The 15,407-nt window shown below is 38.8% G+C and overlaps 1 protein-coding gene across 10 annotated transcripts in view; it reads left to right on the forward strand.

The window, feature by feature from the left end:
• DLG2 (discs large MAGUK scaffold protein 2) overlaps positions 1-15,407 on the forward strand; it is a 966,889-nt gene that overhangs the window by 371,282 nt on the left and 580,200 nt on the right. The gene's annotated exons all lie outside the window — the stretch shown is intronic.

The raw sequence follows: 15,407 nt of genomic DNA on the forward strand, positions 1-15,407 counted from the left end.
GCCTTATATAGAAAATTCATGTTGTCACATCCCTGATAGTTCTTATGCAAGTGTAAGAAGTCACACAGGTCTTTGAATGCTGCAGTAAATAATAACATGACTTGTCAAAACCCTAATAAGTTAAATCTAGCTAATGTATTTTAAGCACTTCTTTATTAAGAAGGCTTTAGCTCCTTGAATTAATTGTAACCAAAATTAAGGCAAGAAAAAGGAGCAGGTTCTGCTTTTATTTTCCTGTATAATTTATTCCTCTAGTTAGGATGCAGAGACACAAGCTAAGACTGATACTGTGTTGTATTGAAATGCCACCATGTTAGTAATTCCAGATTTGGCTAGAGCTTGCAAATGACTGATTTAAAGACCAAGGCACAGCACTTAATAAGACTCTATTCCTTGGTGGAGTTTAGCTGCAGAAATCAGGGTGAGAGCTTTTTATTGAGATGCCTTTCTCAGACCTCAGTCAGGTCTAAAGAAATTTGATGATTTGGTCCGAACATATTGCTGCCTTTTGAAGCGGCACAAAGTGCTGTCTTCTCTTGCTTTTCCTATCATAAAATAGCTTCAAAAAGCATCAAATGAGTATTGAGTGTAACGCTACATGTGGTCCCCTGGTATCTGTTTGATTTTAGCTGAATTTAGGGCACAAAATTTACCAAACAGGACTACTGCAGTTCTGAATTAGGTGGCTCTTTTGAGTACAAATCACAGCTTGCAAAACCAATAAATTAGAGTAAACACACCATTTCATCAGCGTTCCTTAGCTATTTTATTGTTATCTTCTGCATGTGAATAAAACTTCTGATAATCTTTATTCACCAGCTGTAAAGCAAAATTCGTTTGCCTGTTGTGACTAATGTGGAAGGGTTTCTTTTCATTCAAAAAGACTTCCATGTGCTGCAAAGAATAAGAAAATAATGAAGCTGTAGCAGGACAAAAGCGAAGGTGCTGAAAACTGGAAAGAGCTGAATATTTTTTGAACTTGTAACTCTTCAAATTATATTTTCTCTGTGTGAAGTTTTGAAAATGAAGTGAATTTCTCCCCTTTATAACAAGTGTGCTTGAACCTATGCTGTGCAAGTAGAATAATTCTGTGTTCGACACACTATTATATAATGATGCTTAAAGTTGCAGTGCTATTCCCAAAAGAAAAAGCACCTTAGAGGTTCACATTTATGGTATAACAGGTGAGATCCCAAAAGAAGAGCAAAGCACTTTCTTTTTTCAATGTGTTTTCACTAACGCTAAAAATACAAGCTATAATTAAATGCTGTAAATAAGAGCAGAGGCGCCTGAGCTCGACAGTTTTTTGGTTTGAAACAACCCCCCTCCAGGTGGTGGTGGCCTTCTGGCAGTGTTTGCTATCAACTACAGCTGTTTTCATTGCTTCTTTGGCTGTAAATACCCCACTCTGCCGGCCTGCAGAGATGATACAACAATTTAGCAGCTTGCTCTGAGCTACCACTTGACCCCTAAGGAAGGTGCAGACAGCTTAGAGCCACATTGACTTGCTGCCTATTCCCTGCTCCAGAGTGCACTGTCGTGCTCAGCTGCTGTCTACAAAGATCAGGTTCAGGTGCAGTCCCACAATGGAAAACACACTTCAGAACAGATGCACTTCGGAAAATCAGCAAGTGGAAAAGGCTCGGAATTATTTTAAGGAGCTCTGTAACTATTGCTATGTATTTTTCTGTTCTAAATAGCTGCATTTAAGAAAATCCTTTATTAACTGTATTGATAACGTCTGGTCACTAGCCTTTGGGAAAAATTCTATAGAGCTGTTTGATATTTGTGCTGGGAATGCTTCTGGAAATGGGCTGTCCATCTGTCATATACATGGTGTGGGTCAAGATAAGGGAAGACAAGGGAGCTTGTCCTTTGGGTCTTGGTGATAATTCTTTCCTTCTTTCCTCTTTTATCAATGCAGATAAGCATTGAAGAGAGATCTCTGTTTAGGCTACCCAGCTATTTCAATCCACAAGTCCTGATCTTTTGACCTTTAGGAACAAAGCCAAAACCATCAAGTACCAAGAGTGGCTTTGGATTACCTAGAAATAAGATATCTTTACTTTTCTCAAACACTTTCAAAAACCTTATAGGAGTATAGAGTAGAGATTGGGAGGCCTTCAGCAGGCATGAAGGGAGAAATATGAAACCAGGAAAATATTTTTAGTTTGGATTAACCTTCTCATGATTTTGGTTTTGATTTTTGATGGATTCCAAAGTTTGATACGAACTTTTCAATGAAAAGCTTCAAGTTTGGGCTCTTTTCTTGGAATTTCTTTCCTGGAAAGTTTATCTTGTATGTATGAAAGACAAGCATGGATAACAGCAATGAAATTAGAAAATACCTGGAGTAGTCCTTATGTGATGTGTGGGTGGGTTTTTTGGCTGTGTTTTGTTTTCCTGGCTTGAGAAGCTGTACATTTCTTCTTTTATCTTAGAACTGTACATTTCTTCTTTTATCTCAGAACTTTACATTTCTTCTTTTATCTTGAAAAGAAAACTTCTAAAAACCAAAACCAGCTTTAATTTGTGCTCTGCAGTTCCATTTTCTAAAGACACAGTGTTCTGTTTTCAAAATAAAAAGTTCCTTTTCTCTAGAAAACCTTACAATGTATTTGAAAATCCAAGAAATCCATAACATTCTTCTATCTTCATCCTATGATGGCATTGTAGCCTATCTTCCTGTGCACCCACTTGATTTTTCAAGGGCTTCAATTGGATACTCCAAAGCTGTAGTGCTATTGATTGTCATTCAGCCTCCTGTGAGTAAAACCATATTTGTTGTTATTGTACCCTTCAGGCTGACTGAGCTAAGCAGTGGTGTGTGGCTGTTTACTCTTATCTGTGTGAAATGTTAACCCTTGACTCAAGGAGACAATAGAGCTTTGATTTCTTCTATTCCTGGCCCTGCCACAGGCTTCTTCTCTGGCTTCAGAGCATGACCCATTACTAAATATATAGGCCAGGTATTGCATTATTTAATGCCACTACCTAGTCCTATTTTTGGCACTTTGATGCTTGCAGATGATTCAGTTTTATGCTGATTTCACCAAAAGCTGTGGCAGTATTGCCATTGTGTGGGCACCCAGAGGGAATTGTATTAAGCAAGTACTCTGCTGCAGAAATATTCTTTCAGTCCAGTCAGTGACAGAAGCAGGAACAAAGCAAACAGAGGGCTAAAAGAGGTGCCTTTTCCCACCAAGTTTCTTGGATTGAGCATCTCCACTACTAAAAGTATTGCTGATTATCCCTTTAAGGGAAAAATGTTAATATACAAGATCTAATTACCTCTGTCTAAGCTGATACGCCTACAGCACCTTTTATATAACCCAAACACTAGAGTTCCAATTATACAATTATATTTTAACATGCATTTAGTGCTATTCCTTTAGGGAGGAGACTTATACTGGATATTTTAACTAAACTCCTTCTTCAATACGAACATATATATGGTAGAGTCTCGTTTAATTACAGTGCTGAAAACTTGAATGTTTTTAGTTCCTGTCCCCTTCAATAAATGAACTGGCTCTTCAGAAAGCCCATTTTCCATGTTTGCAGCTCTGACAGCATTCTCTGTATGTGTACATTGAATGCAGGCTTTGAAGCTCATGTTCTTGGGGTCAGCAGTGGACCACGAGTGCAATTAGATCAATAATGATCTCTCCATGCTCAGTCTGAGTATCCTCTGCTTTGCAAACAGCCTATGGCAGGGTCCAGGGTCTCTCGAGGAAGCAACATGTTCAAATGGGGAGGAAAGGCCACTGCTTATTTAAATAGCACATCTTTCTCTAAAGGCTGATAGCACAAAAAGTTGAGTGTCCCTTTCCTGAGAAGACAAAGGGCTCCAAGGACCATTCTTATTTTCTGATAATTTCATGCAACTTCTGTAAGAGACAAAACTCCTCCTCTGGATGCTTTGTTGACGAAGGTTGTTTGCTGCACACTTTCAGCTGCTAATATCAATGAGGTTTGTAGGTCAGCTCTTCTGAAAACCCAGACCCTAAGTTTAGAGTGAGGAGTCTGAGTGTATTCTTATGCTCAGGGCTAACTCAAGTTTTTGTAGCACCCAGGAGAAGCTGAGACTTGACCTGAAAGAGCATAGCAGAAGAAAAGAGATGAACCAAGAAACAGTGAGTTGAGGGCAACCCTGGTGAACAAGGCTGGGGGCTGCTGGTGCTCCCCATGGTGGATTAAATACATGTGGGGTGATGGCAACAGCTGGAGGGGAGGGATCAGGTCCCAGAAGTGTTCTGCCTCTTTCCATACCTCAGCATCATCTATTCCAGGGGTGGCACAGCCTTGCAGTGCAATGGCAGAGCTTGTGCTGACTGCATTGCTGCCCTGGAGGTTACCTCCTTACCTTAGCTGAATCACCTGGTTTAACACTGATGCAGTGCTTTCTGTACTATCTTGTAGTCATTTCTGCACAGTGACTCAAGTTTAAAATATCACCTGCTTAGAAAACCCACTTTTAGAAATGTTGAATAAAGTTATCACATTGGGCTGTACTCATCAAACAGAGTTCCCGCCCAAAGAAAATGTGAACATAATTAATTATAAGGCAAAACTTAATAATTACAACATTGTACTTGTTATTTCAATTATACAAACCCAAAAAATCTGGAGGTAAAGTTTCCATGGCAACCTTAACTCTGTCTCCCATTTGCACTGTGCGTTTGTATAAAATAGGAACATGCATTATCCTGGTCAGACTGTTTTAGCACTTAGTCAGGAAGATGTTAATCAGATGAGAAATATCATCCTAAAAGTTATTTATTTTTGTTATTTCTCCAGCCAAGTGTTAAAACATAGAGGGAAATTTTTAATTTCTGTCCAGTCTGATAAGTATTCCTGCTAAAACATATTGCATGAACCTTGTCATAAATCTCATCTATCAGAGTTCGACTTTAGCTGTGATTATGACAGACATCCTGCAGCCATGAATCTCAAGAGTGAGTAAGATGAAATTGGCATCCATTTTTTTTTTGAGTGAGCTCAGTAGTATCAAACATTTGGTTACACATTGCACTCTGATGCTCACACTTAACACTGCAGAGCCAATTTCACCCATAAAGATTTTTCAAGAAGGTTAGACATTGTTTGCCTATCCATCAGGGATTATGGAGGGTGCAGAGGTCTGGTGACTTATCAGAACTGTCCCTATGATGTCCTGACCTAGAGTAACTGTCAGGAAGGAATGGCATTTCCAGGAGGCATTCCCATGAGACACTTAGTCTCCTCATTTACTTCTCCCACCTCATTCATTTCCAAAATATCCCCACCAGCCAACACTCTCTACAGAGCAAGGTGGCCCAATGATCAGGGGAGGGAGGTGTTAACTGCTGATGTGGGGAGAGACCAACAGCTGTAAGAAATTTCAGCTGTTTTTTTACAGGCAGAGTGAATAAGTGGAAGTTTTGTGATTAAAAACCCCGCCACATATTGTAACCTTGTGAAACATGTCTGGATGGTGAAGGCATTAAAGGGTACTATTCATTTTTATGGCTATCATGAGATTCTGTCAATGGCATATTCCTGGTAGTGAGCTTTACAAGTATTATGTACTTTTCAAAACGACAGCTTATTATTTTTTTTTCCCCTATGCTTGCCTTTAACTCTATTTTCAGTGACATAATTCTTCAGGCTGGTGGTTCAGAAAGAGGATTAATACTTTACAGGAAGAACTGAAGGAGTAAAACTTTTCCTATACAAATAAATACACATCATTGCATCTACTGAATATGACCATATTCTTGCTGAGCTCCTGTGTCAAAAGAGACGTTATGCATACATAGTATAAGCATAATGTATGTATAAATATATTCTGAGCAGACACACAGAATAATATAAAGATTTTCAGGTTTTTAAAGTCCCCAAGATGTAAACCTAAGGACAGAAATTAGCATTTACTATGTTGAAGAGATGTGAATATACAAAGCAGATGTAGGTATTTACTCACTAAAAATTAATCTAAAGAGAACTGAGAAATATTAAGGAAAAAAACCCTCAGAAAAATTCTGTCCTGTTGTCATTGGGGGTGTGGGATTAAATGTTAGAACGATTCAATTTGGAAATGTCTTCAGATGATGAATTGCCTTTAAATATTGGAAAGCTGGACATACTGAAGTAGAGCAATTATTTCTATGCTTTAAGTACACATTGTTTTCCTGTGAGTCATGAGGTCAAATAATATTTAGCATCTAATACTTAGCATCCTGCCAAAATTAAAAAGCAGTGAGATTTCCTGCCAACACAATTCTGAACTGGTATATTTTATTTCCTTGGATATAGCACAAAAGCAAATACGTATATTTATGCCCCTGAATGCACTTGAGAATGTCTTTCATCGTAGTTGCTTTTCTTTTGTTTGTAGTTACATTTTCTGTATTTCTTTAGAAGAACAGGTTTGAAATGAAACCTTAAAATCACGTGGGATATATTTGCAATAAGCCTGATGACAAACCTTTATTAGTTTAGTCCTCTCTGATAGAACCAGTGGATACCTCTGTGCTCATGTCAGTAAGGCACAGTCTCTGGGTCAGGGGAGGTGACATCAGGTTTCTGTGGTTATTCCCAGCTAGATGAAACCAGGCATAAAAGAGCCCTCTTGCAAATGCTGTCAGAACAAAGGGATTGCTGAACAGGATTCAGAGAAGGAGTTAAAAGGAACAGAGACAATACATGGAAGAGGAGAGTGAAGCACTTCAAAGCTTGCCTCACCAAGGCTGGAATTCTCCAGGAAGGTGGAGGGTAACAAAGGTGACACCATCCTGGTTTTGCAAGCTGTGAATGCCAGCAACATGCAGATCCTTTTCGAACAAGTGCTGGGCTGAAATCCTCAATATCATTGATAGTTTTAGTTGCCCCAGCCTAAAAGATGACAAAGCTGAAGCCAAGAAGGATGTGGAATGCTCTCTGCCACCCAAGCCTGGAATAGGAGCAGTGGCTTTAGTCAGCAATGTGGAAGGCAGTGGGAGCTGTGAGTGTTTCTGGGGGCTGTCTCTGTGAGAGATCCTGTTGGTTCTGTGCACTGAGGCACGAGTGTGCTCTGCTGGGCTCCCCACAGTGCCACAGGCACAGCTGACTCTGTTCTGTGTTACAGGCACCCTGCCTTTGCTTCCTGCCAGTCGTTCAGATGGAGCTCTTCCAAGAGCACATCAAGCCTGCTCAGCTTTTTGTGGCACAAAAGAGTGGAGGAGGGATTGAGCGTGCCCAAGTCACATCCCAACACCACTCTTGTGACTGGGAGGGTGAACAAAGCTCAGAAATATCACTAAGAATTTTGAAAGGAAAGATATAAGAATTTGATTTAACAAGAGGAAGGACCAAGTTTGAACTCAGAGTAGTGGGTGGACAACTATGTCCTAATTGAGATCCTTAACACTGTAGGAGAAAAGAGCTGTGTACAGCATCATAATTCTGACTGCAGCAAAAAGCATGTGGAGTTTGAGGAGCGGAGTTAGTTAACAGCAGCCAACCCACTGGGTGTCACTAAAGGAAAGATGTGAGAAGGAGGGTGGATTATATCGCTTTGCAAATGTTGGCAAGAGCCACAAGGTGTGTTGCTCAGATTAATCCTCACAGGAACAATGATCAGCAGTTCATTTGGAGATAAATACACTATTGAACTGGAAGTAAATAGGACAGTTATGAAGTTGGACATTGCACACACACTATTAAGATGCCAAAAATAGTTGTTTTTACTGCTAGCCTTGAATACTGGGTAGTAAACTTACTAGTGGTAGTAACAGAATTCAGTGCTGCACTTATTGAAGTTATAGAGGTGTGGACACGTCAGGGTGCAAAAGCTAAAGAGAGAGAGTGGTCTCTGAAGAGCACAGTTTACTTAGGAATCCCCCCACTAAAGAAGTATTGAACTAACTGGATGATCAGCACATTGCAAGACACTCATAATGGTACTAAGGAAAATTTATTTCTCTTGCTAGTGGAAAATATGGAACATCCTTTTTCTCATCAACAAGACCCCTAAAAATGGAGGAAGCAGAATGAAGGTTGGAAAAAAAATGTCTTCCAGGGATAATAAAACTGCCAAGACACATTTATCAGCATTTTAAATGTCATCTGAGGCATCCCCCAGTATGTCTGTGGTTGACATGTCACCATACATGTAGGAAACCCGGGACTTTCTCCAGTCACAGCTGAAGGCCAGACAGGTCTCTCTGGTACTAAAATGTCATAAACACCATGATCTAAACTGATGAGCATGGTTACAGTCTCCAGAGACATCAGGAGACATGTGGAGACCAACCAGTCTCCCATTGACACATTTCAGTAAATTTTCCTTTCCCTAAGGAGAGTCAGAGCAGGCACAGTTATTAGCTTTGCTAGGAACAAAAAGAAGGGAAACATATTTCAGTCAAAATTTGAGCCAGATAAATTTTATGAGCTTGATATGTCAACAGATACTTTAGAAAAACAGCACATTAATGCTTTTTCCACCCCTAGACGATTTTTTCTTATTATAATCATTTGAGTTAGGCTAGACAACAAAAATCTTTCACCAGGAAGCACATCTGTGATATCTTCACAAGCAGTAGGACCAAGAAAGGTTAGAAGGAACAAAGTGGGCTGCTGGGTAAAAGCTGAACTAGTTCTGTTCTATGATATATTTGCTTTTTGGGGGGTACTGGTTCTTCATCTCATTTATCCATGTTGACACCTGTGCCTCAATGCACATGGTTTCTTTGAGGGGAGAGTTTTAGTCTTACTGCAGTGTTCAGGAAGCTGAGAGAATTAGAGGATCTTATTTCAGTCATTATCTCCATAATTGAAATGCTAAATTTCTTTCAATCCTCTTATTCTACTCTGTGAAGCCTGAAAAAGGCTTTGGCAGTACAGGTGATAAAGACCAAACAGTTGGCTTTAATAATAGGGAAGTTTAGATTGTGGGTGCAAATATCTCACCCCTCCCCCCTGCCATTCTTGGGAGATCAGTTTAAGCTTGTACTGACCACAGACTGATGCTTTGGGAAATCCTCACTTTTTCACAAATTAAACCTTTTTGTTGTTGTTTGTGAAATCTATGACTCATAAAGTCTATATAAATCTGTAAGTGAGCTGTTTGTAGACAAAGTCATTCATTCAATTGACAAAGGTTTAGTAGAAAAAATTGTCCTGAGCCTAAATTTGTTTCCTAATAACTGGAATTTAATAACTGGTCTGGTCTCAGAGGAGACATGCATAGAGGCTGCCAGAGCAGAGTCAAGGTAAGACACCAGAAAATTACTACATTTGGCAGTGGCACATATTTAACACTCATTATCAATTTTGGAAAAAGTATGTGGAGCAGATAGGAGTTGGACGTTACAATCATCTCCAAAAAGTTACAGAAAAAATACAATAAAATGAAGGTCATTTAGAGTGAACAACCCATGAGAGAATGTGTAAAATACTTTGAATTTAATTCAGTACTGGTGATCGAAGTCTTGCAGAATGTGCTATCTTACAATATGAGGAAGAGGTTCAGGATGGTTGTTAGAAGAAAAATAATGGTTCTCCAGAAAAAAAACCTCAGACCTTTATTTGTTTACATTTTCAGGGCAAAGAAAAACCCTAGAATCCCATAGGCTTTCTCTTGATAATTAGCCTTTATCAGAAAATGCTCCTGTGAGAGAGGCAGCCATGTATACCACCCATTTCTGTGGTAAGAGTACCAATGGCTGAGTAATAGCTGAGAACAGACCATAGTTTACTGAGCGTGTGTTTAAGTACTTTTTAATGAAGATTAGTTCTAATCATGCAATCTATTATCCCCATAATTCCCTGTCTAAATGGCTGGTCAAAACAATGTACAAAACCACTTCAGAACCATTGCAAAATCAATCTACAGTGGCTCTCCATAGTCACCACTTCCAAATTCCAGTGTGCCTCCAGTGAAGTGGTTGTCAATGATAGCTCTGATTAGGAGAAACCTCTAGACACATACATTTGCATTGCCAGCAACCACCCCTAAAATTACTTGACACTTTCAAATGGGTAAAGAAAAATGCATAATTGATATAATTTGAATTCCTGTGTACTTGTACTTTGGTAATGGTATTGTGCACCTCTGGTAGTAGAAAGTGGCTCTGTCTGCACTACAGAACAGAAGGTGCTTACTCATGTCCACATGGCATGAGTCTGGCTCCTAGAGCAGTTTTGACCTGGAAGGAGCCAGCTGGAATTACACAGAACAGCCAGGACTCCATGTGACATCTTAACAGAGAGAATTATGATGGTCCAGGCTTGAGCATGTTCCTCAGCCTCCTTTTTTTGGGGCAATTCGGCCATTTTCAGAAGTAGTAGTGCTACAGCATTGCAGCAGGTTTAACCAACCAGAACAGGGAGCACACAGAACAATTGTGTTTGCATCCATTTGACAGGAACAGTAAGGATGTTTCAGTTGAGATGTGTTGGACAGAAGCCATGGCTCTGGAAGTCTCCAAACAATCTCTAGAAAGGGTACTTGTTAGATTGACCAAAAGGATGTGTGATGTTTTCTGGCCATTAATCATTGGTTTGGAATGAAAGGCATGCTTTGGGGGCTGTTACTTTACTGGCTGATTTTCCCAGACCATAGAGCAATTTCATTTCTAAGGCTCTCAGTAGGTATCAGTCAAGGAATAAAAAAAAGCTCCTAGAAGATCCTTGGGAAACAAGCAGTCCCTGAATGCCACATGAGCATCAGTGGACTGATTTAATTTTATCCATTTCATGAATGAAGTATAGTACAAGGATTAGAGAGAAGTAGTTCTGCACTAGTCACATCATTTTTCTGTGGAAATAATTAGTTGGAAAAAGAGGTGATTTCTGGAATGAAAGTATAGAAATCATGATTTTCTAGAGCAGCAGTGAAAGTAGTAGGTTAGCAACAGTGTAAGTTTATACTTGGTAACCTAAGTGAAGCTCTGACATCTCTCCTCTTGTCTGATACAGTGCTTTCATTTGGTTCCTCACCTTTCCTTTCTATCATTTGTTCCCCTAATAATCCTTTCCCTGCAGTTCATCCAAGACAGTATCTAGCAGGTACTGGTATCACAGGAACACATGTATATTATAGTGTAGGTCTGCTCTGAACTCCAGAGGCTTCCTTGAATCCAGTGATGCTCTCTTCCACAGTTCCTCACAAACCTTTTGTTATTACAGAAGTAATTTGATTAACAGGGGACAGCTTCAGTGATTTCTTCCTGCTTGATTCCAATGTAGATTTCTATTCTCTGCCAGTTGCACTCATTGATTTGAACCCTTCTCTGTCTGTGACTCTGTGCATCCCTGTGAGTTTAAAAGTTCCAGTTTCATTCCATGTCACAAATATTTGTGTCAGTCAAGTATAATAATATATGGTAGCAAGTGTAGAAGCTTTAACCTAATCATAGCTGTCACTTAATAAAGCCACTTTTTGATGGATTTGGAGATGAAGCCAGAACTGGTTTAGGTCCAAAAAAAAAAGTTGCTGTCTCTTTTCCTGGGTCTTTGGAACTTCACTTTTTCTGAAATCCAAGAGGGCATAAGACCTGGAGAGCATGACTGCAGAAACCCTAGATGCAGTACGTCATCCCAGTGCCCACATCCAGATCAAGAACTGGAAGGGGAAGCAATTTCTAACGTGTTTGTTATGTAAAATGTATGCACAAACTGAGGCACTGGGTACACTGGCATAATTATCCACTGTGAGAATGGATACCCTGGTGCTGAATGTGATTAACCTGCAAGCAGAGCCAAGAACTATTCTTGTTTCAGAAAGCCTGTGTTAAACCTGCCTGGCTATGAAACTGCTCAGTGCTGCTGTAATTGTACTCATTGCTGGCACATGTTGTTAATAACAAGCACTTTTGCTGCTGTAGACAAGGGTAAAATGTGAGGATGTTGCAGTGAGCCAAAGCTTGAAAGCCCTCACTTAGCTTGTATGCTCAGGATTTTAACTGCTGGGGAAACTTTGTCTCTGGCTATTTATTATTATATACAACGTGTTCTTGGAAACCACTCCACATTTAACAGCAGTTAAACCCATCTGCTGCTCCTGAATTTTCATTTCATTCACAAGCCTGTTTTAAAAGTATTTTTGGACTTGTCTCCACTGTGCTATCAGCTGTTCATTATTCTGTTGTAAATTGATAAAAAGAATGACTCAAATTTTAAAAGAAAATTGTAGCTTCCTATATATTTTTGAGTTTTTCATTGAAACTTGCCTTCCTATCATTGTCTGATATAAATGAAATTTTTTAGTCTTAAAGCAATTATTTGCCACGGAAGTTCTTCCCCCATGCTCAATTCTGTGGAATTAATCTATAGTAGTTACATCACTGGCATGAGGCACAGACTTGAATTTAGCACCGTGATCACAGTTACTGTTCAGTATATTGAAGTTCCTATGAGTGCAACAATTTTTCATGGATTTATTTAGGAATACTAACTCCATTTTCTTTGTACATCTTCCTATGTTCATATTTTATTACTGTTACTTTGGAAGCAGTACTTCAATGCCTTCTACATATGATTAGCAGGAACTATGTAGATTTTAATGAGATCTCTTTCTGAAGAATTTTTTTAAACAAAAAACTTTATTTTCCTCAGTTTTGTGGTGTGGCTGACTTCTTTTATGACACTGCATGATGTTCTTATATGAAGGTAATTTTTGTTGGACCATGGGACTTCCTGGTATTTAATAGGCACACTTTTCTTTCCATGGCAATAAACTGATCCTTCCTTCATCTATAGATTAACAAGGCTTTTGAGACTATAAGAGTATTTAATTCCTTCTAACATTTTTGTACTTCAGTACTGAAACTTGCTTGGCTCTAGGTCTTTTATAAAACTTTTATTGGATTTTGGATTTACGGGAATTTAGGGAAACTTGAAATTTATTTTTTTATCTTTAGTTAAAGAGCAGGAGATTTAGATTTTCTATGCAATAACCTCCCAAATTTTATATTTTTAAACTATATGTTTGCATTTAATAATAGCTTGTGTGTATAACAATGTGTATTAGAAGAGAGTTCCTTTAAATAAAAAAATACTTTTATGGGTGAGATTCAGTTGTCTAAAATAGGCATATTGCTATTTTAGATGTCCTGTAAGATCCGAGGTGTGCATATGTCTGTCAGAAACGACAGAAGGAAACCCATTCACTCTTGAAGAAGCAGCTGGAGACAAAACAATACCTGAACACATCTGATGACATGAGACAGCTCTATTTTGGAAACTCACAATCACCTTTAGGGTTGCTACATCTGTAGCTCACATTTTGATGCTTATGAAGAATGCTCTTTTAAATGCTACCTTACTGGCATTTGAGTAGAGTTTATAATTTTTTTTTTTTTTTTTTTTTTTTTTTTTTTTATGAAGAGGATTACATTTCTACAACCACTACATGCACTAGTGGTATTGTAAAATCTTACCTTGGAAGCAAGTATGTGTTTATTTTATTTTTACTTAACACAGAGGAATATGCCTTTTGCTTGTAGCTGGCTAGTAATCATCTGGATCCAAATTAAAATTGCTGGAATTACTAGGGAATAAACCTCTCATGAAACCAAGGACATGGAAAAATCTGGAGACTTTTAGTGTTTCAGCACTCTAGAAGTTAAAGGTTTTTTCATAGCAGTAAATTTGGAATGATTTCCCTGGTTTCTCTCTCAGTTGAAAGCAACTGATCACTGTCACTGCAATATTCTGTTTTTAGTCTTCCCTAGGTAGTGAGATTCCTCTTCTCTAGATTTTTTTTTTTTGCTTTTTCAGTGCTTATCTTAAAACAAAGTAAAACAGTTCTGCTGGTGTCTCAGGATTACAGCACAATAGTTACAATCTTTGTCCTTATACAGCAATTCTTCATGTCTTGAATGAAGGCCATTTTGCAACAGAACCTCACTCTTGGCTCCTCCTCAGTCGCTGATCTCAACAGAGGTGTTCCTTACTCTGTATTTTTGATTTTGATGTTTTGTCTGTGCTTACTGCTCCATGTGCATTTCTTCTACCTGTGTTTAAGGCTACACATTTCTTCTTGAAAGTCTCCAGAACCAAACACATTCCACAGGAACTTGCTGTGGACAAAGTGCATCAGCTCCAGTGGACTTCTCCCTAAAATGCCTTGTGGTTGTTCCTGGTGGGCTTGATGCTGGTGTTAGGGAATCCACAGTCACCCATTTCACCGGGAAAGAAGTTAGTCTAGATCTTTTTAATGTAAAAATCCCCTCAGTGTAAACTCAGCTGAATATTTAGACTTCTGTTCATTCCACTTCACTGAGGTGGGATTGCACCCTCCAGAGTGACACAGGGAAATTAAGCCTGAAACCATTCTCAGTATTTTCCTGTGTCTCAAAGGACTCTGCTCCTATCTGACACAGCTGAGTGCCTACAGACTGACAGTATCAATATAAGCCTCAATTCTTAAAAACACTGTTGTATGACAGCATTAATCTTTTTAGGCAGAGCCAGAAGTCCCTTTTCCTTAGACTAGATACTGAAAAAATGGTACACCCTTTTGGAGCTTTTGGACTATTATTAGCCATTCTTTATAGCAACAAAGTTTTGAGACTTCCTGAATGACTTGGCTGAATGTTTTTATATGCTTCTTTTATGCTTGATGTTAAAAAAGACTTAATCATGCAGGTGAGAGTGAAAAAGTATTACCTTTTATTCATAAAAAGTAGTGGGTTTGTATGCAAAGGGAGTCTGCAAGAAGGCTGGAGAGGGACATTTTACAAGTGCATGTAGTGGCAGAACAGGGGAAATGGCTTCAAACCATCAGAGGGCAGGTTTAGATTGAATATTAGGAAGAAATTCTTTACTGTGAAAAGTGGTGAGGCAGTGGCACAGGTTGCTCAGGGAAGCTGTGAATGCCCCATTCCTGAAAGTATTCAAGTCTAGGTTGCATAAGCCTTTGAGGAACCTGGTCTACTGGAAGGTGTCCTATGATTTTTGTTCTTTTTAAAATGTGTATTCTTTTTTAAAACAGAAGCAAAAAGTCTCTAAAGTAACCTAGTGAAAGGTGAGGATCAGCATTACATAAGCATCATAATAAATATGGTCTTTGTAAACCTGCTTTTCAGTACCTTGTGAATTAAACATTGTGTAAAAATGCTGTTGGAGGCCTAGCTGCAGATATGGTAGCTTTACTGTCAACAAAAACTGAGATCCTTGCCTTATGTCTCTCCTTACTGGCAGGGCTCTTCCATGTTGTTGTTGTTTGTTAAGAACTCGTGTGTTTTCTACAATGGCATTGACTCATGCCTATGTGGGAGACCAAATTCATGATAGATATTGTGTTTAAAAAAATGGAAACCTGATGTTCATTAAAAGCAAATATATAACCTCCTACCATTAAACTTCATAAATTCATAGTGATAATTAGAGTGGGTTTTAAAATTTAGAAGCAACAGGATTATTTCTAATTTTAGCTAGAAAGA

The sequence above is a fragment of the Erithacus rubecula genome (assembly GCF_903797595.1).
Source record: "Erithacus rubecula genome assembly, chromosome: 1".
Taxonomy (NCBI): domain Eukaryota; kingdom Metazoa; phylum Chordata; class Aves; order Passeriformes; family Muscicapidae; genus Erithacus; species Erithacus rubecula.